This window comes from Dermacentor silvarum, chromosome 4, assembly GCF_013339745.2.
Source record: "Dermacentor silvarum isolate Dsil-2018 chromosome 4, BIME_Dsil_1.4, whole genome shotgun sequence".
Taxonomy (NCBI): Eukaryota; Metazoa; Arthropoda; class Arachnida; order Ixodida; family Ixodidae; genus Dermacentor; species Dermacentor silvarum.
Genome location: NC_051157.2, coordinates 110,450,677 through 110,466,285, shown reverse-complemented (window position 1 = coordinate 110,466,285; position 15,609 = coordinate 110,450,677). Strand labels below are relative to the sequence as shown.

Sequence of the window (15,609 nt, the reverse complement as noted above, 5' to 3'; positions counted from 1 at the left end):
AAAATGTTCGTAATATACTTTTTTACATCTGAAAGTGCTACTACCTAATGCAGTATACCAATTTAAATATGCGTGATGACTCATCTATAAAGTCAAACCTTGATATAACGAACTTGTACTTGCAGCAAAAACATTCATTAATTGCAAATTTCATTAATTCTAGGTTTTGTTAATTCAATGAAACTAAAATCAGGAAATAAAGATAATTCATTACATTGCGAATTTCGTTAAATCGAGGTTCGTTATATCGAGGTTTGACTGTACCTATGCCAAACTGTTTAGGGGGCACGGTCCTCTATCAGGATATGTGCCTTTAGTCCCTACATCTTCTCACGTGTGTACGAAAAATCAATAAATATTTTAAATGCGTCTTATGCTGGAGGCGTGCCATATCAATAACTGCAGTAGCACATGTAAGCTAGTCTTTGATAATTCTTTATATTACAGGATTGTCACGCCTGAACTGATATCTGTCATGAGTTCCATGTCCATGATTTACGAACATGGCTATGTTCCCCACAGCAGACACAGATAATTTTTGTCCTCTTCCTTTTCCACCATGATTCAAGCTCTCAGTTGATAGTCAGTGGTTGGTTGTCCTTTTTTTTTCTCTTGTGTCCACTTTTCCAATCATTACACTAAATTTTAAAATCTAAAAAGTGGTTGTCATATAAAATTACAATTAACATTACAAGTGCAGCAGCTTCTAACAGGCTTGATACTCAACCATGATTCTCGGAACCCCTTGGAACCAAACAACGTAATTACAGAAGAAAGCTGCTCTAACATTTCAGTGCATAGCTTCCTATATATGCTCCGTTTGTGCCAATGAGGAAACTGATTTGGCAAATACCTTGATAAAGGCTTGGATGGACTCAAAGGCAGCAATGACGAAGACTTCATCTAATTTGAAAGACTGCTCTCTAATCAATACGAGGCATTGTAATGTTGCCTGGACAGGGCGGCCGGAATGCGGGGCCTATGGAGTAAGGTCTAACGGCCATGGCGTGGAGCGCCGCAGAAAAAGAGACGACTTCTTTGTACGGGGACCAAACGACGACTCTCCTAATCCAACCAGAGAGGAGGGGAACACAGCGCGGTATACTGTCCCAACAGGCGTGACCAGAATGACATACAACGTTTAACGCGGGGTGGCGCTAGTGATGAAACACGTTGAAACTGAAACCCAGATACAACATCACCTCTCCCTTAAAAGAAAGTGAGCTATCTCACCTCGCTTGGAAAAGCCAGAGTACTTAAAGACACACAAATGTCTCATACAAAATAATGCAGAAATGTACACAGTTGTACAATAAATAACGTTTGAGAGCTGAAATATCTCATGGACAGTGTTAAATAAATACAGTGGAAATGCCGCACTCTACATGCAGTCTGTTGTTTTACCTGAAGAGATCTTGTGACTATACATCACGTTAAACACCATAACACTCAATGTGATTGGTGGACTGAATGCATCCTTATACAGTAGAAAATTCAGAATGGAAATATCACATCTCCCAGAGGGAGTTGCACACTGAGAACATCATTAGCATTTTTTTAAAGCACCGGTACGTCGACATTATCACAGACATGTTCAAGGCAAAGGTTTTGAAACATGAGATATCTTTAAAAGCATGAAATGCAACTGCACAGAAAATGAACACTTATGAAGTATACTGCACACAAAACTGCACACAAGTTCACGTAATATAAGGACTGAGAACTTAAATAAAACATGCATGTGCCCGTCTTGGGGTAATGAAGAAGCAAGGCTCACTAGCTTGGTCGAAAGAACAATGTTGCATACAAGTTCACAGAAAATATGTCGAATATGACTGAACTTAAAAAAAAAAAAAAACATGCGAACATCCATGTACCCACCTTGGATAACAAGAATGTGCGGCTCATTCGCTCCGAGCTTAGGCCGAGAGTGACAATCCTTTGATCATCGTTGACTTGAAATGGGAGGTTGAAATGGAGTGTGTGCAGCCTGTACCAGTAGGAACTGGAAGAAAAGGTGGAACACTATCATCAAGGGATGGGTAGTCACTGGAACGACTCCCTTCATTCAAGTTTTCAAGAGAATCTTCTCGTGCCAGATATTTTATATGTTTGGAAGCACTCCAATGGTTGCCATTTTTAAGCTGGATAATATCTGGTCCTATCCTGCGGTTAATCTAAGATTTCATCTAAGTTGAAAAACTGCTCTCTATAATCAGTACGAGGCACGTATCTTAAGAAGTTCTTGGTGTGTCAAGGCTATGCCGCTTTCCTTTACACGTACCAATTACTCGCAGTGACACTAGTACCTCCATAGGACTATCATCAAGGGATGGGTAGTCACTGGAACGACTCCCTTCATTCAAGTTTTCAAGAGAATGTTCTCGTGCCAGATATTTTATAAGTTTGGAAGCACTCCAACGGTTGCCATTTTTAAGCTGGATAGTATCTGGTCCTATCCTGCGGTTAATCTAAGATTTCATCTAAGTTGAAAAACTGCTCTCTATAATCAGTACGTGGCACGTATCTTAAGAAGTTCTTGGTGTGTCAAGGCTATGCCGCTTTCCTTTACACGTACCAATTACTCGCAGTGACACTAGTACCTCCATAGGACTAACATCAAGGGATGGGTAGTCACTGGAACGACTCCCTTCATTCAAGTTTTCAAGAGAATGTTCTCGTGCCAGATATTTTATAAGTTTGGAAGCACTCCAACGGTTGCCATTTTTAAGCTGGATAGTATCTGGTCCTATCCTGCGGTTAATCTAAGATTTCATCTAAGTTGAAAAACTGCTCTCTATAATCAGTATGTGGCACGTATCTTAAGAAGGTCTTGGTGTGCCAAGGCTATGCCGCTTTCCTATACACGTACCAATTACTCGCAGTGACACTAGTACCTCCATAGGACTATCATCAAGGGATGGGTAGTCACTGGAACGACTCCCTTCATTCAAGTTTTCAAGAGAATGTTCTCGTGCCAGATATTTTATAAGTTTGGAAGCACTCCAACGGTTGCCATTTTTAAGCTGGATAGTATCTGGTCCTATCCTGCGGTTAATCTAAGATTTCATCTAAGTTGAAAAACTGCTCTCTATAATCAGTACGTGGCACGTATCTTAAGAAGGTCTTGGTGTGCCAAGGCTATGCCGCTTTCCTATACACGTACCAATTACTCGCAGTGACACTAGTACCTCCATAGGACTGCCTGATCTCTCTTTTCCCATTGCCTTTCATGCCTCAAAGAAGAAGGCATGAATTGGGCATCACAGGGTTATATATGATACGTTGAGCATTACAGGGTTAATGTGGATGTGTCAAAAGGATGCGTCTGCAGTGGGTGTGCTCAAGCATAACATGCACTAATGGAGGTTCATCGTGACAGCAGTGCAAAGGAGGCAACACTACCAAGAGAGACAAATGCGAACAACCTGTTAAGTCTGAACAGTCTGTTAAGTGGCAAGTGAAGGGCATTGAACAGAAGCAATGAATAAATACAACTATCCAATCTTGCATGCACTGCCTGATTACATGTGCGGATCACATTTATTGAGCAGGTTTATTTCATTCAAACAAGGTGATAGATGGAAGCGATATGCACAATCGTGGCTTTTTCTTTGTATTGAAGAGCTCGTATCCATTGGCCCGCTTTTTTGTCCCAGTGCCTTGTTACGAATATTTGTCCTTTGTAAGAATGGTTGGTAGCTAAATTCCCTGCAATGTCCTTTATGTTTTAAGGCATGGCCTTTATGTTGTTCTGGCTTAACCTCCTAACACAATGCCCACTGCATATTATTCCGTAGGACAGTGGAACGTCATGTACTACTTCCCAAACACAGGGAGAAAAACCATTCCAATGATTGACAGGTTGTGATTATACCATTCCAGGTGCTGCTACACTGAGCATCTACATATTCACTCAAGTTTACACCTTGTTTCAGTGAAGACATTCTCTCACAATCCTTCCTAAACTCATTTTCCTGCATGGATCGAGGCATACATAGCCGACTCCCATTAATACAACCCTTGCGGGACTGGAAGATATGGTTAAATTATCCAAATGGTTGAATTACCAGCTGCAATATGAACCAATTCAGATATTTTTCTTGTCTATGACTCAACCAGCGTGCGGCCACGAGCCCCTGACATGTTTAAACCCTGCCTGAGCTTTGAACCGAAAGGAAAAGTAAAGTTCTAAGAATAAAAGTAAAGTAAAACAGATTCAGGCATGGGGAAGCAGTAGCGCCGTCTGCAGAATTTCCTGTTCTTCAGGACTTAGTAGCCGCTGTACACATGAGGGGCGCCAGCGATTTGGAATTAATCGAACTGGCATGCTTTCATGTTCGAACTAAACAACTTCTTCTTCCATAGCCCAATGTATGGTTTCTAGCCAAGACTTTCCAGCGTGTTCAATTTAGGCAAAAATTCAAGTTAACCGAGGTGGTAGAATTAATGAGAGTTGACTGTGTCATGGCTACTGTTATGGTACTTAGAAGAGAAGAATCTGCTGTCACTGTACATTCATGGCCTGTCATGCAAGCATTATGCGAGACAGGCTTATCGGCGGAGCAATGCTGACATTGCCCTGCTAACCAGCATGACTACACAAAACTTACCTATTACATATCTGCAATGCCAAACAAGAGACTTTTGCCTCGAGCAAGGACCAACTTTTCTCCACAAAATGACATAAAATTGAAAGATAAGCAGCTATTGTAGCATGCATTAAGACACTACCCTAACAGCAGGAACAGGACTGGCTGTATTCCCAAACGTGCGATGTTTATCTAGGGATTAACTGGAAGTGGGGCACTCATGTTACAATGTCACACTTTCCCCACTTTGATTGTTTTAGGCGTACACCACCTGTCTGGCTGCTCGTGAAATTTTTTTATTGTGCCTTTGAAAGGTTCTGGTGCAGACTGTTTCGTTTCTTGCTCCGAGTTATTCAGGGACGTTATACTTTCATCACCTTTGAGGCTAACCAATGCAAACAGCTTTTGCAAAGATCGGTCTGCCAGGGTTTTATTGTCGACCTATTGTTAAGCTATCGGACTGTCGGGAACCGCTGCCATTTCTTGGGCTGCCTGGGAAGCATCAAAAGTCGGTAGTGTATCTGCCGCGCATTTGAGCTAATCGAGCCATCCTGAAAATTGTATGTATAACTGGATGTGTGGACCTGGCTAGCTAGAAATCTGGGCTCTGTACTGAAACGAGAGGATTGATCAGCATGTACAAAGCATGTTTCATCATTCAATCGCACTATATATGCATGAAGGCGCTAATGTGGCACTTGACAACACCTGCTAGCCAAAGAGGGTAGCCCAAATAAGTCTTGTCCATCCACACATTAACACCTATTGTGAAAAACACTGAACTAGCAGTGGCAAAAGCATGCTGCCTTGAATCTCAGTATAACCGGCTACTTAGTTCTATGTGAAGTAGGCTTAGCTGCGTTCTTGGGGCTCATGTCTAAGACATTTAGGCTGGCGTGACCCCTGTCAATACAGAAGGTGTGCTTCAGCAAAAAACTGATTATTGGAGTGCTGCATTGACATGTAACATTTTCCATGGTCTCCAAGTTACTTCAACAAGCTTTTCTTGATGGTCTGCACAAGCTGTTCTGCCGCTCTGTTAGAAGCCAGATAATAAGGCACAGAAGTAAGATGGCGTATGCCATTCAAGGTAAGGAATGCAGAGAGATGAGCTGACACAAACAGCAGACAGTTGTCCCTAATGGCAGCTTTTGGCAGGAATCAGCACCCAGCTTACCAGTAAGTCCACTGCGTGCCAATATCACTATCGAGAACCGACGCAGCGCAGAAACTTCCTTCCCTGCTCGTTTGAGACAGCAATTCGCTTGATTTCACCATTTCGCAATTGTATTCACTGAACCCTAACTTCTGACTTCGCCGGCCACCCAAACTCTTCTGTCGTGAAACAACATTAGTGTGCCACACATGGTTTGGTTTCGAATTCACGAATGCTTATTCATTCATCAGAATATGGCCAACAGCACCACATTGAACGAGAAGAGGGGGGTGTCAAGGGGCCCAATTATTGTTAATCACAATCATATGAAGCCAAGTAAAACAAAATAAATTTATTTGTTGTTTTACCTGAAATCTAGAAGTGATAAGGTAAAGAGAAATGAAAGTGGAGGAAAAACAATTTGCTGCTGGCAAACAGCACCAGATACTACTAACGTGGATTTGTTGTACACAATGGAGCACATTCTGTGCCACTGTCCAGCCTTTGACACTCTGCAATATCGCACAAGGCACGAGACGCGCATCGAGCTGGTGAGGCGTCGGTGGCTCGAGGCACGTTTTGTTGTTTTCCTATTGCGTAGTGTTTTAAGATGGCAATGGGAAACCGAAACGAAATCGAACTGGTGGGCGATGCTGGATGCCACGGAAGCGAAACATGACGTTCACATCACGCTGCTTGCAGCAGGGAACAGCGGCGTGTTTGGATTATCGCCTACTAAAGCATGCACTACGCTACCAACGACACTACATTCCATGCACTGTAAAACAGATAGCTGAAGATGCTTATCGGAATAGGTTTGGTGGCAGTAGTTGTAAATACGGCGTGCAAAGACAGAGGAAGAGATTTGATGGTACCGAAATAAGAAACTGAGTGCACGCCGGCGTTTTCACGTGAGATGGGTGGACGAGTATTGTGTGGAAACTGATGCGGCGGGTGGCTACTGTTCTCAAGTGTGCGCACCTCGCACTTTTTCTAGTTTATGTGGGATCTAGTGGCTGGAAAACGTATATGATTGCAGTCTGCAGCAGGGAATGGCGGTGCATTTATGTTAGCGCGTATTAAAAGTGTGCAAAGTATTTACCACGGCACCACGCGCTGTGAAACAGATAGGCGAAGATGCTTATCGCAATTGACTAGGCAACCTAAAGTTTACCCACACGGCACCAGCGCCGAATACTCCCCTGGTGGAAGGATGGAACTGTCGAAGGTCGCCGCTGGGCCAGCGTGCACCCGTGTTCTCTACGGCGCGAGCGATCATGTGCGTTCTTTTCGCAAAGGCGAGTGCAACCTTATCAACTAGGAAAGGTGGCACGCAATACTTGTGTGTTGATGATTGCCACAAGAGCTGGAAAGGTCGAAAGCCGCCCGTGAAGGCCTACAGAATTCCAAGGAGGTGGTACAAGAAGGACAGACGACAAGCGTGGATAACAGCGGTGCACCCCGAGTCAAGTAAATGACGTATCTTCGCATTCGCGTGCGATATCACGGCCGCTCGATAAAAAAAGACGCAATAGTAATGTGCCTCTATTTAGCGCATGGCCGTTTGTTTCGTGTCGCGTAGTTGAATCGTACAATGACAGCCTCCGTGTTAGCTTAGCGGTAAATGCATACGTGTAGCGCAGCTAAGCTCGACGACGCGAGGTCGATTCCCGGCCACGGCGGCCGCATTTCGACGGGGACGAAATGCAACAATACAGTTCTTACCATGTACGATTTTTGTGCATGTTACAGAACCCCTGGTGGTCAAATTTATTGCTGAAACCCTCCATTACAGCATGCCTCATAATGATATCGTGCTTTTGGCACGTAAAACCCGCGAATTTAATTGATTGTACTGTTCGTTTACTCGAGATCGGCAAAGACGAGCACAAGATAATTCTATCCTTTTTCCAAACGCTGCAACTTGAATTCCTAGTTGTGCAGGCAACAGAAGGGGCCGCACATTACTTGTCTTTTGTGTGGTGGCAATCCGTATTTAATGCAAGCTGCGGTCATCGCATGCGTCGGTAAGCAGCAGATCGCAAAGCAGCTGCCCGAGACGCGCGCGTTATGTTTGTTGCTTGGCCATGCTTTCTAGGTTCACAATATCCAAGCATGCTTTAATGTAATCGCCACCTTACACATTCTTCCTGCTTCACTCTTCCTGCCAAGAATCTTCGTTTCATGTAGTAGCCGGCCATCGGTGTGAGCTTACTTTAGCTGCAGCGCGGCATTCGCCCGACGAGAAGCTAGATTTGCTTTAATGAGGCATGTATCGCTAATTCTTGCGCTCGTGCTGCTGGTCCCAAAGTAATCACTGGTTACCGTGATCTGGGTTCATTTCGTGGAGCAGTTTGTACGAGTGATTTCTCATGACTAGTGAAAAGATACCTTGCTCAATAATGCAATGAGTTGCCATGACTAAAATCGGAATTGAATAAGGCATGATATACATTAAATATTTATACAGCATGATATAAGGCATTATGCACATATGTAGTACTTACATCGTTAATTAATTTTATTGGCTTATTGGTGCCTAACTGCATGTGTTCTTTCTGTTCCGACAGTGCTGATGCCACTCCCTGGGAGCCAAAATGAGAGTAGCCGTGTGTGCACGCCCAGCGACCAACGAAACCAACCGCAATCGTCACGGTCTCTGCACATCTCTGCAAGCATGCATGACCGCTTTGTGACTGCATCATAGAGAAATAAAATTCACTAAATTTCTGAACTCGGTGTGTACCTCTAACTCGATGTCGTATACAATCTTGTTGGACACCTCCGACATGCACTTGGCTTTCACTGTCACATCACCGCCCACAATTTGTTCAACACCACACACGTGTGGAAGCAGACGCTCCCTTTTCTTGAGGTTGCCGCCACGAAAAAAGCTGTTGGCATCGGCAACCGTCTTGAAACCGCACTGCAGTCTTCGCATCGCTGTTCAGCAAGCAGGCGATCTGCCGCCGTTGAAAATGGAGTACCGTGAGCCCGAGCAGCGAAGGAAAGCGCGGGCGAAATAACGTAAACAAAGCGGAGACTGCACCACGGCGCAACCGCGCTGCTTGAAATTTCCACATTGGGGGCGCTATCAGGAGGCGCAGCAGCGCCTTCTGGCGATCGTTTTCTCGTCTATAGGGTTGGCGGTGGTAGCTGTGAATGCGGTGTGTGACAACCATGGAGAAGATTTGCTGGTACCGGAAAGAGAAACCGAGTGCACGCTGGCATTTTAATGTGAGACGGGTGAGCTTCACCGCCCACCGCGGTGAAGCTGCTGTGGAATTATGACGTACAGCAGCCGCAGAATAACTCGATTCCATCAATATAATTAAAAAGGACGTTTAATAGGACTGATTTGGGCCGTGAAGACCCTGCTAATCGGCGAGAGTTCCCGTTTTCTCCTCTTGTGCTCACCGACGATTCTTCTTCTCTTCTTGGTCCGCCGGTGCTTCCAGTGAAAAGAACATTCACGGCTGCGCAGTGAAATTAATCACGGAGCTCAAGCAGGTATAGCTTTTGGATAGGCCTTGTTATAATAAGACCTCCTTGTTGTTTCAACTTGCATGAACAGACATGACTGTCTGAACTTCTGAAGACTTCAATCACCCTTGCGAGTTTCCATAGCTGAAGGGGTGAAGTCTCGGAATGCACGATAACAACATCGCCATCCTTGAAGTCCGCAGCTGGTTGATTGGCCGTGAAATGAGCCGATCGTAGTTGCAGTAGATATTCTTTTCGCAATCGCTTCCAGGATATTCTTTTCGCAATCGCTTCCAGAAGTTTTCGGTTAGAAGCTTTCTGTAGGCGTGTCGACGAATGGCATCCGCTCGCCTCGAATTGCTGTCACCTTCAACTGCATCGTAGGGTATAGCAGTTAGTTGTCTAAGCAACAGGCCGGCTGAAGTCAGTGTGCACGGTTCTCGTTCGCCTGTCTCGACAAAAGTTAGAGGCCTGGAGTTGATTACTGCTTCAACCTCTGTCAGCACTGTCATGATTTCTTCGAAATTGAGGCAGGCTCTGCCGAGAATTTTACGCAGAGAAGTCTTCACAGATCGGACGAGCCGTTCCTACCATCCACCCTACTGAGGAGCATTTGGCACTATATACCGTTGGAGGTGAGGTGGTTCGCCACATCCTTCTCCGTGAACATATCAAAGAGCCGCTTTAAATCTGCTGCCGCTTTTTGAAATGTCCTTGCATTGTCCATATAGATAACGTTGGGTAGTCCTTTTCGTCCGACAAACCGCCGCAAGCACAATATGAATGATTCGGACATCATGCTGGAAACGAGATCAAGGTGGATTGCTCGCGACATGGCACACGTGAAAAGTGTAACGTAGCACTTGGCGTCACCGTCTTGTGAGCGTGCTAGGAGAGGTCCGGCAAAGTCAACACCATCAACTTCGAAAGCGTTTGTCGGCACCATCTGGTGACTTGGTAAAGGAGTGGTCGGAGCACTTTCTGGTCCAGCGGTGAAACGTTTGCCCACATTGCAGCTATGTATAACCTTCTTGACCAAGACCCGCGCCCGACAAATCCAGTAGTACTCTCTGATCTGGGTAAGAGTTTCTCGTACACCTCCGTGCAAGACTTGCTGATGAGCGCTTATGGCCACCAGAGTGGAGTAATGGTGATTTGCGGGGAGAATTATTGGGTGCTTCACTCCAAGCGGTAACTTTCTCATCCATAAACGGGCGGAGGTCGGCAATGCGCGACGTGGATTCTAGTGGTCGTCCTCGTGCTATGCAGTTGAGATCTGCATAAAATTCTTGTTTTTGGACGTATTTAACCCAGTAGTTCTCTGCCCGAATTACTTCTGTTGCTATCAGGTGGCTAATTTCTTGTCTTGTGTTGACAACGGTCTGTGAATCGAACACCCAAGCTGTTATTCGCAATAGGTTTCGTTTAATCTTGCTGAAACGCTCAATGCATATAACTGGACTGTGTACTTGTGCTTCTATTACTACTTGAACTGCTGCTAACTCACTTCTGACAGCGCCGTCAAAGTCCGACAAAATGGACAGTTGGAGAGGCCACTTGTCCATCGATCATGTAGCCAGTCAGGACCATGCCACCATCTTGAGCATGAAGTCACTTTGTCTAATGTCACTCCCCGCGTTAGCAAATCAGACGGATTCTCCAATCCTGGGCAATATCTCCACCGCGATGGTTCTGTTCTGCCCTTAATTTCCGTGAGTCTCCTTGTATCCATCAAAATAAAATAGTAGAGCCGGTCCACATAATGTACTGAATACGAATGTTATTTAGTGCACTCTTCACGTATGTCAGCAGTCTTGAGCTAACCAATGCACCTAAAAGCTCCAAGCGGGGTAGCATTGTTTTCTTTATAGGAGCCACATGTGCCTTGGAGATCAGCAACATGGGTCGTCCATCTCTGGTCATAACTGCATAAATCACCGCTCTGTACGCAGCTGGGCTGGCGTCGCAAAACACATGCACGTGCATCTCACTTGGCAACTTCCTTCCTCCACCAAGGTAATGAGGAACTGCTATTTCCTGCAGTTGCGGGAGCTGCCGTACCCAACCTTGCCATTCTTCTTGAAGGTTGTTGGGCAATTTTTCATCCCAGCGTATTCCTCGTGTCTGCAATCTCCGGAACAATATACATACGGCAATCGTGTACGGTCCAACGAGTCCGAGTGGATCAAATATTCTTGATTAAGCTTGTAAATAAACCATTTAGTATTTAGTTTACCTTTCATGAACTCTAACAGGCTTTCAACAGAAAAAGTGAATCCGTCCTTTGCAGGATTCCAAACAATGCCAAGAACTTTAACCGAATTCTTATGCACGACTACCATTTCTTGACTGGCACATTCCTGCTGGCGTTCTAAGGCAACCATTAGGTTGGCAGAATTGGCAGTCCATTTGCACAGGACCATGCCCGCCGCTTTCATAATTTCTTACGCTTCACAACAAAATGTTAATGCTGCTTCTTCTGTGTCGGCTCCTGTGACTAGGTCGTCTACGTAAAACGACTCAGTCAGTTTGTTCGCAGTTTGTGCTTGGGCCTTATGTGCTCTCTTCCCATGGTAAAGGATGGTCGCTGTGAGCAGGAATAGCCTGCAAGTAGCTCCAAAGGGAACACGCGTCATCCTCCATTCTTGGAGCGGAGTACCCATTAAATTGCCTTCGGTAAACCACAGGAAACGAAAAGTGTCTCTGTCTTCCTCCTGTATTGATATCTGCAGGAACGCCTTTTCAATATCGGCGATTACCACTATGGGGTGTGTCCTGAAGCGCAGTAGTATTTTTCCAAGGTCTTGGTACAGGTTGTCCCCCTTTTCAAGACACTCGTTGAGAGACCTACTACCTTTTTCATGCGATGACGCGTCAAAAACCACCCGAACTTTCATGGTCAACGCTTGTTTTAAGATGACTTCTTTTTGTGGCATGTAATACAGCTTGCTTTGCTCAAGAGGGAAGTCGTCGACAATTTCAGCATGACCAGCTCATATGTACAGTCGACGTCCGATTTCCCGGACCCTCAAGGGACCGCGAAAACGTCCGGAAAATCGGGCAGTCCGGAAAAACGAATGCACGTGAAAACGCACCTTTTTGGTAGGTATTTTTCGCTGACGGAGAGGGTCACGGCCGGAGTACAAGATTCTCATTGCTATTCAGCCAATGCATCGTTTAGGTGGCTCTGAAAAGAGCCGTTAAAAAAAAAAATACGACGTGGCCGGCGCTACCTCATAGGTCAGCACTTGGGCGCAAAGAAGTCGCTTATTTTCTTTTGCACGGTCCGCTTGCCCACGATCATGTCTGCCTCAATTTCAGTCAACGTCATGTTGCCGCTGTACACCGATGACAGTGTCATCAGTGCTCGCGTCAACTCCGAGCTCGTTGGCTGTGTAGGAGCTGGCTCTTCGTTCTCGGTGTCGGAGTCGTCGGAATCCTCCGTAACTTGACGAATGATTTCGTCATCGGTCAACTCCGCACATAGCTCGAGGTCTTTGTCAGCGTCGGCAAAGCCCTCAAAGGTTATCCCGGCTGGAATCGACACGCCGGCAGCGCGCAGATCGTCGAAGGCAACGTCCGCGGATGGCAGTTCGTCACTTCGTCCATGGAGGGCAGTTCGCGGATGGCAGTTCGTTCGAAGGCGCGGACGAAGACGAAGGAGCAGTCGGTGCCATCGCTGTAAACGGCGAATCCGCTCGACGAAAAGCGCAGCACGAAACAGCTAGGAACTATGTGGATGCTGAAGGTCGGGAAATGTGATCACTGAAGATAGCGCGCAGCAGCAAACGATCAACCGCAGACACGACCGCAGAGCTGGCAGAGCTGACAAAACAACACACGAACACAGTGAGGTTTGGCTTGGCTAAGCTACGGCTGGCAACGGATTGACACGTGTGGTTTCGAGGTTACGGCAGGCGCGGCGCGGTGCGGCGGTGCTGCTGGCCACACCTGCGATGCGAGTATGGTGGGTTCGAGGATATGAAAACAGCCAAAATGGCGGCGTCGGTGGTGAGTTTCGGTCGGCGGTTAACAGTAAAAAGTCCGGGAAATCGGATGGCGAAAGCTATAAGCGTCCGGAATTTCGGACTTTTTAATACATTGACTCTATGGGGAACTTGACGGTGCCACAGATGAGTCCGGGAAATCGGGCATGTCCGGAATTTCGGGCGTCCGGGAAATCGGACGTCGACTGTACTCACGTATGGTGCCATCGTATATTTACAGCAGATGTTTCTGCCTCGTTAGTCGATTAAGAAGCTTCTGCAGCCTTGTGCCAGCAACCTGTTTGTTGTCCGAAAGCTCAAATTCATCCTTCCAAGGCAGTGCTACTTCATACCTTCCGTTGCGATATGTGACGGTGCTCTCAAAATATTGCATCACCTTGCTGACTTCATTGGTTCTGTCACCTGCATCAGAAATTCCAAGGTGATCGAGTTCCCAAAATGTCCGTAAGAACTCGTCCGACTCGTATACTTGAGCTTTCAAGACGCAAACCATCATGCCCGTTGTTGCTGGCAGTGCTGTCAAACAGGTGGTGCATCCTTGAAAAGTCCAACTAAGCTTTGAATTCATGGCAATCAGTGATTCATTGCATTCACAACATAAAACGTCACCCCTCAAGACTCTCCACATTTGATCAAAGCCGATCAACACGCTGATGCCGCTTTGCATGATGACTGATGCATGTGCCAGTTCATCGGCTACGTCTCTTCCCAGTTTCCACTTGACATACAAAAGCTAGAAAGAGTTCAGAATTTGGCCAGTTCGTTTCGTCTTTAATGGCTATGGTCGGTTTTTCAGCGTATCAAGTGCGAAAAACACTTTGAGCTGGGACACACTTCAAAAACGTAAGTTAAAATTTTTTCATAAAATATTTCATTCAAGAACTGGAATTGACCGAACCCAATATATATTTAGCCCCAATTATGCGTCCGTCCGAAGAGACCATTTGCTCAAAGAATACAGGTGCCGGACTGACCCTCTTCAAAATATCTTTTTTCCCCAAAACAATTTCTGACTGGAACAAATTGCCTGAGGAGATAGCGTCTATAACATCAAATGATTCATTTTCTTCCTTGCTGAGAAATTTTTATGTTTACCAACTTTGTGTTTTTCCTATCTCAATGTTTTGGTTTTTTTTTTGCCGCCAGAGCGCACGCAGTAGTATTTTGTGTACCTTTTAATTTTTCAACCACCCCACTGTAATGCCAGAAATGGCACTGTGGGTACTGTGATAAATAAATAAATAAACAAAAGACACTTCCATTTTCGTTTCTTCAATGTCCTGGCATATATGCGGAATCTCAATGGCACTTAACACAACCTCGATGCCAGAAAACTGACTTCGTAAGCGCAGCTCCACTATTCGTCGGTTTTCTGCCGCCTGGTCTGAGGTGCTGGCGAATGTGTTGAGAGCTATCTTTATAGATCCAACGCACTTGAGGCCCAGGTGTCTCGACAAGTCTTCAGTAACAAATGTGCGTTGACTTCCGCCGTCGAAGACACCTCGCACTTAGCGGCCAGTGTTGTCGCTTACCGCCCAGGCTCGAAATGTTTGCAGGAAGACGCAAGTGGATCCATCGTTGCTTCGTCGCTGTCCCCCCACCGATGCACAAACTGTCGTACTTGCTCTGTCACTCTTGCGGCCTTGGTGCGAGCTCTGAGGGATCCTTTGTGGGTCGCACATACTTGAGCCATGGCGACCTTTGCACTTCGAGCAAGAGATGCTCCGTTTGCAGTCGCGCGCCCTATGACCTTTGGTTGTGCATCGGAAGCATCATTTATCGTTTGACAGCAGTTCCTTCTGCGTCAGGGGTATATCCGCAAGGCACGCTTCTGTGGAGTGCTGTCTTCATGTGCAGAACACACCTCTTTGCACAGTTGAAACCCACGACCAGAGTTCATGTGAAGAACAGATGACGCAGGCTGCTTCCAGTAGCGACTGGGGGTGGCTGGTTTGATGTAAGCTGACCGCCGCTGTCTCGCACGCTGCTGTCCTTATAGTCACTCTTCTCCAGGCTTTCCAGTTCGATCGAAAGAAGCTTGAGTAGACCGTCTAGTTTCGAAGAATCAGCAGCATTGTCTGTAGTAAGCACTCTCGACTTGTGCAGCGCATGCACGATGGCACTTAACTACGACGTCTCGGGGCAACGCCCTAAGGATGATGTAGCGCATGGACGAAAACGACTTTTTCGTACCCAATGACTCCAGGCCTCGGATGTTGATGAGTACATGGTCGTAGAGTTTCCAGAGGGCTCTTGTGTCACTAGATGAACGAAGAGGAGTCAGCTGTCGTAACCTTGCGAAGTATTCCTGCTCCTGGCGCGTCTTGTCCCCGAAGCGCTTCTGCAGCATGGCTATGGCATCCTTATAGCA

At 46.0% G+C, this 15,609-nt stretch overlaps 1 long non-coding RNA gene across 5 annotated transcripts in view; it reads right to left on the bottom strand.

The window, feature by feature from the left end:
• Nucleotides 1-15,609, bottom strand: part of LOC119450494 (uncharacterized) — a 40,297-nt gene that overhangs the window by 1,801 nt on the left and 22,887 nt on the right. For all 5 annotated transcript variants that reach the window (XR_007466454.1, XR_007466456.1, XR_005191403.2 and 2 more), the window contains one exon: nt 1,882-2,005. This is a non-coding gene — a long non-coding RNA (uncharacterized LOC119450494). The remainder of the gene's footprint in view (nt 1-1,881; nt 2,006-15,609) is intronic.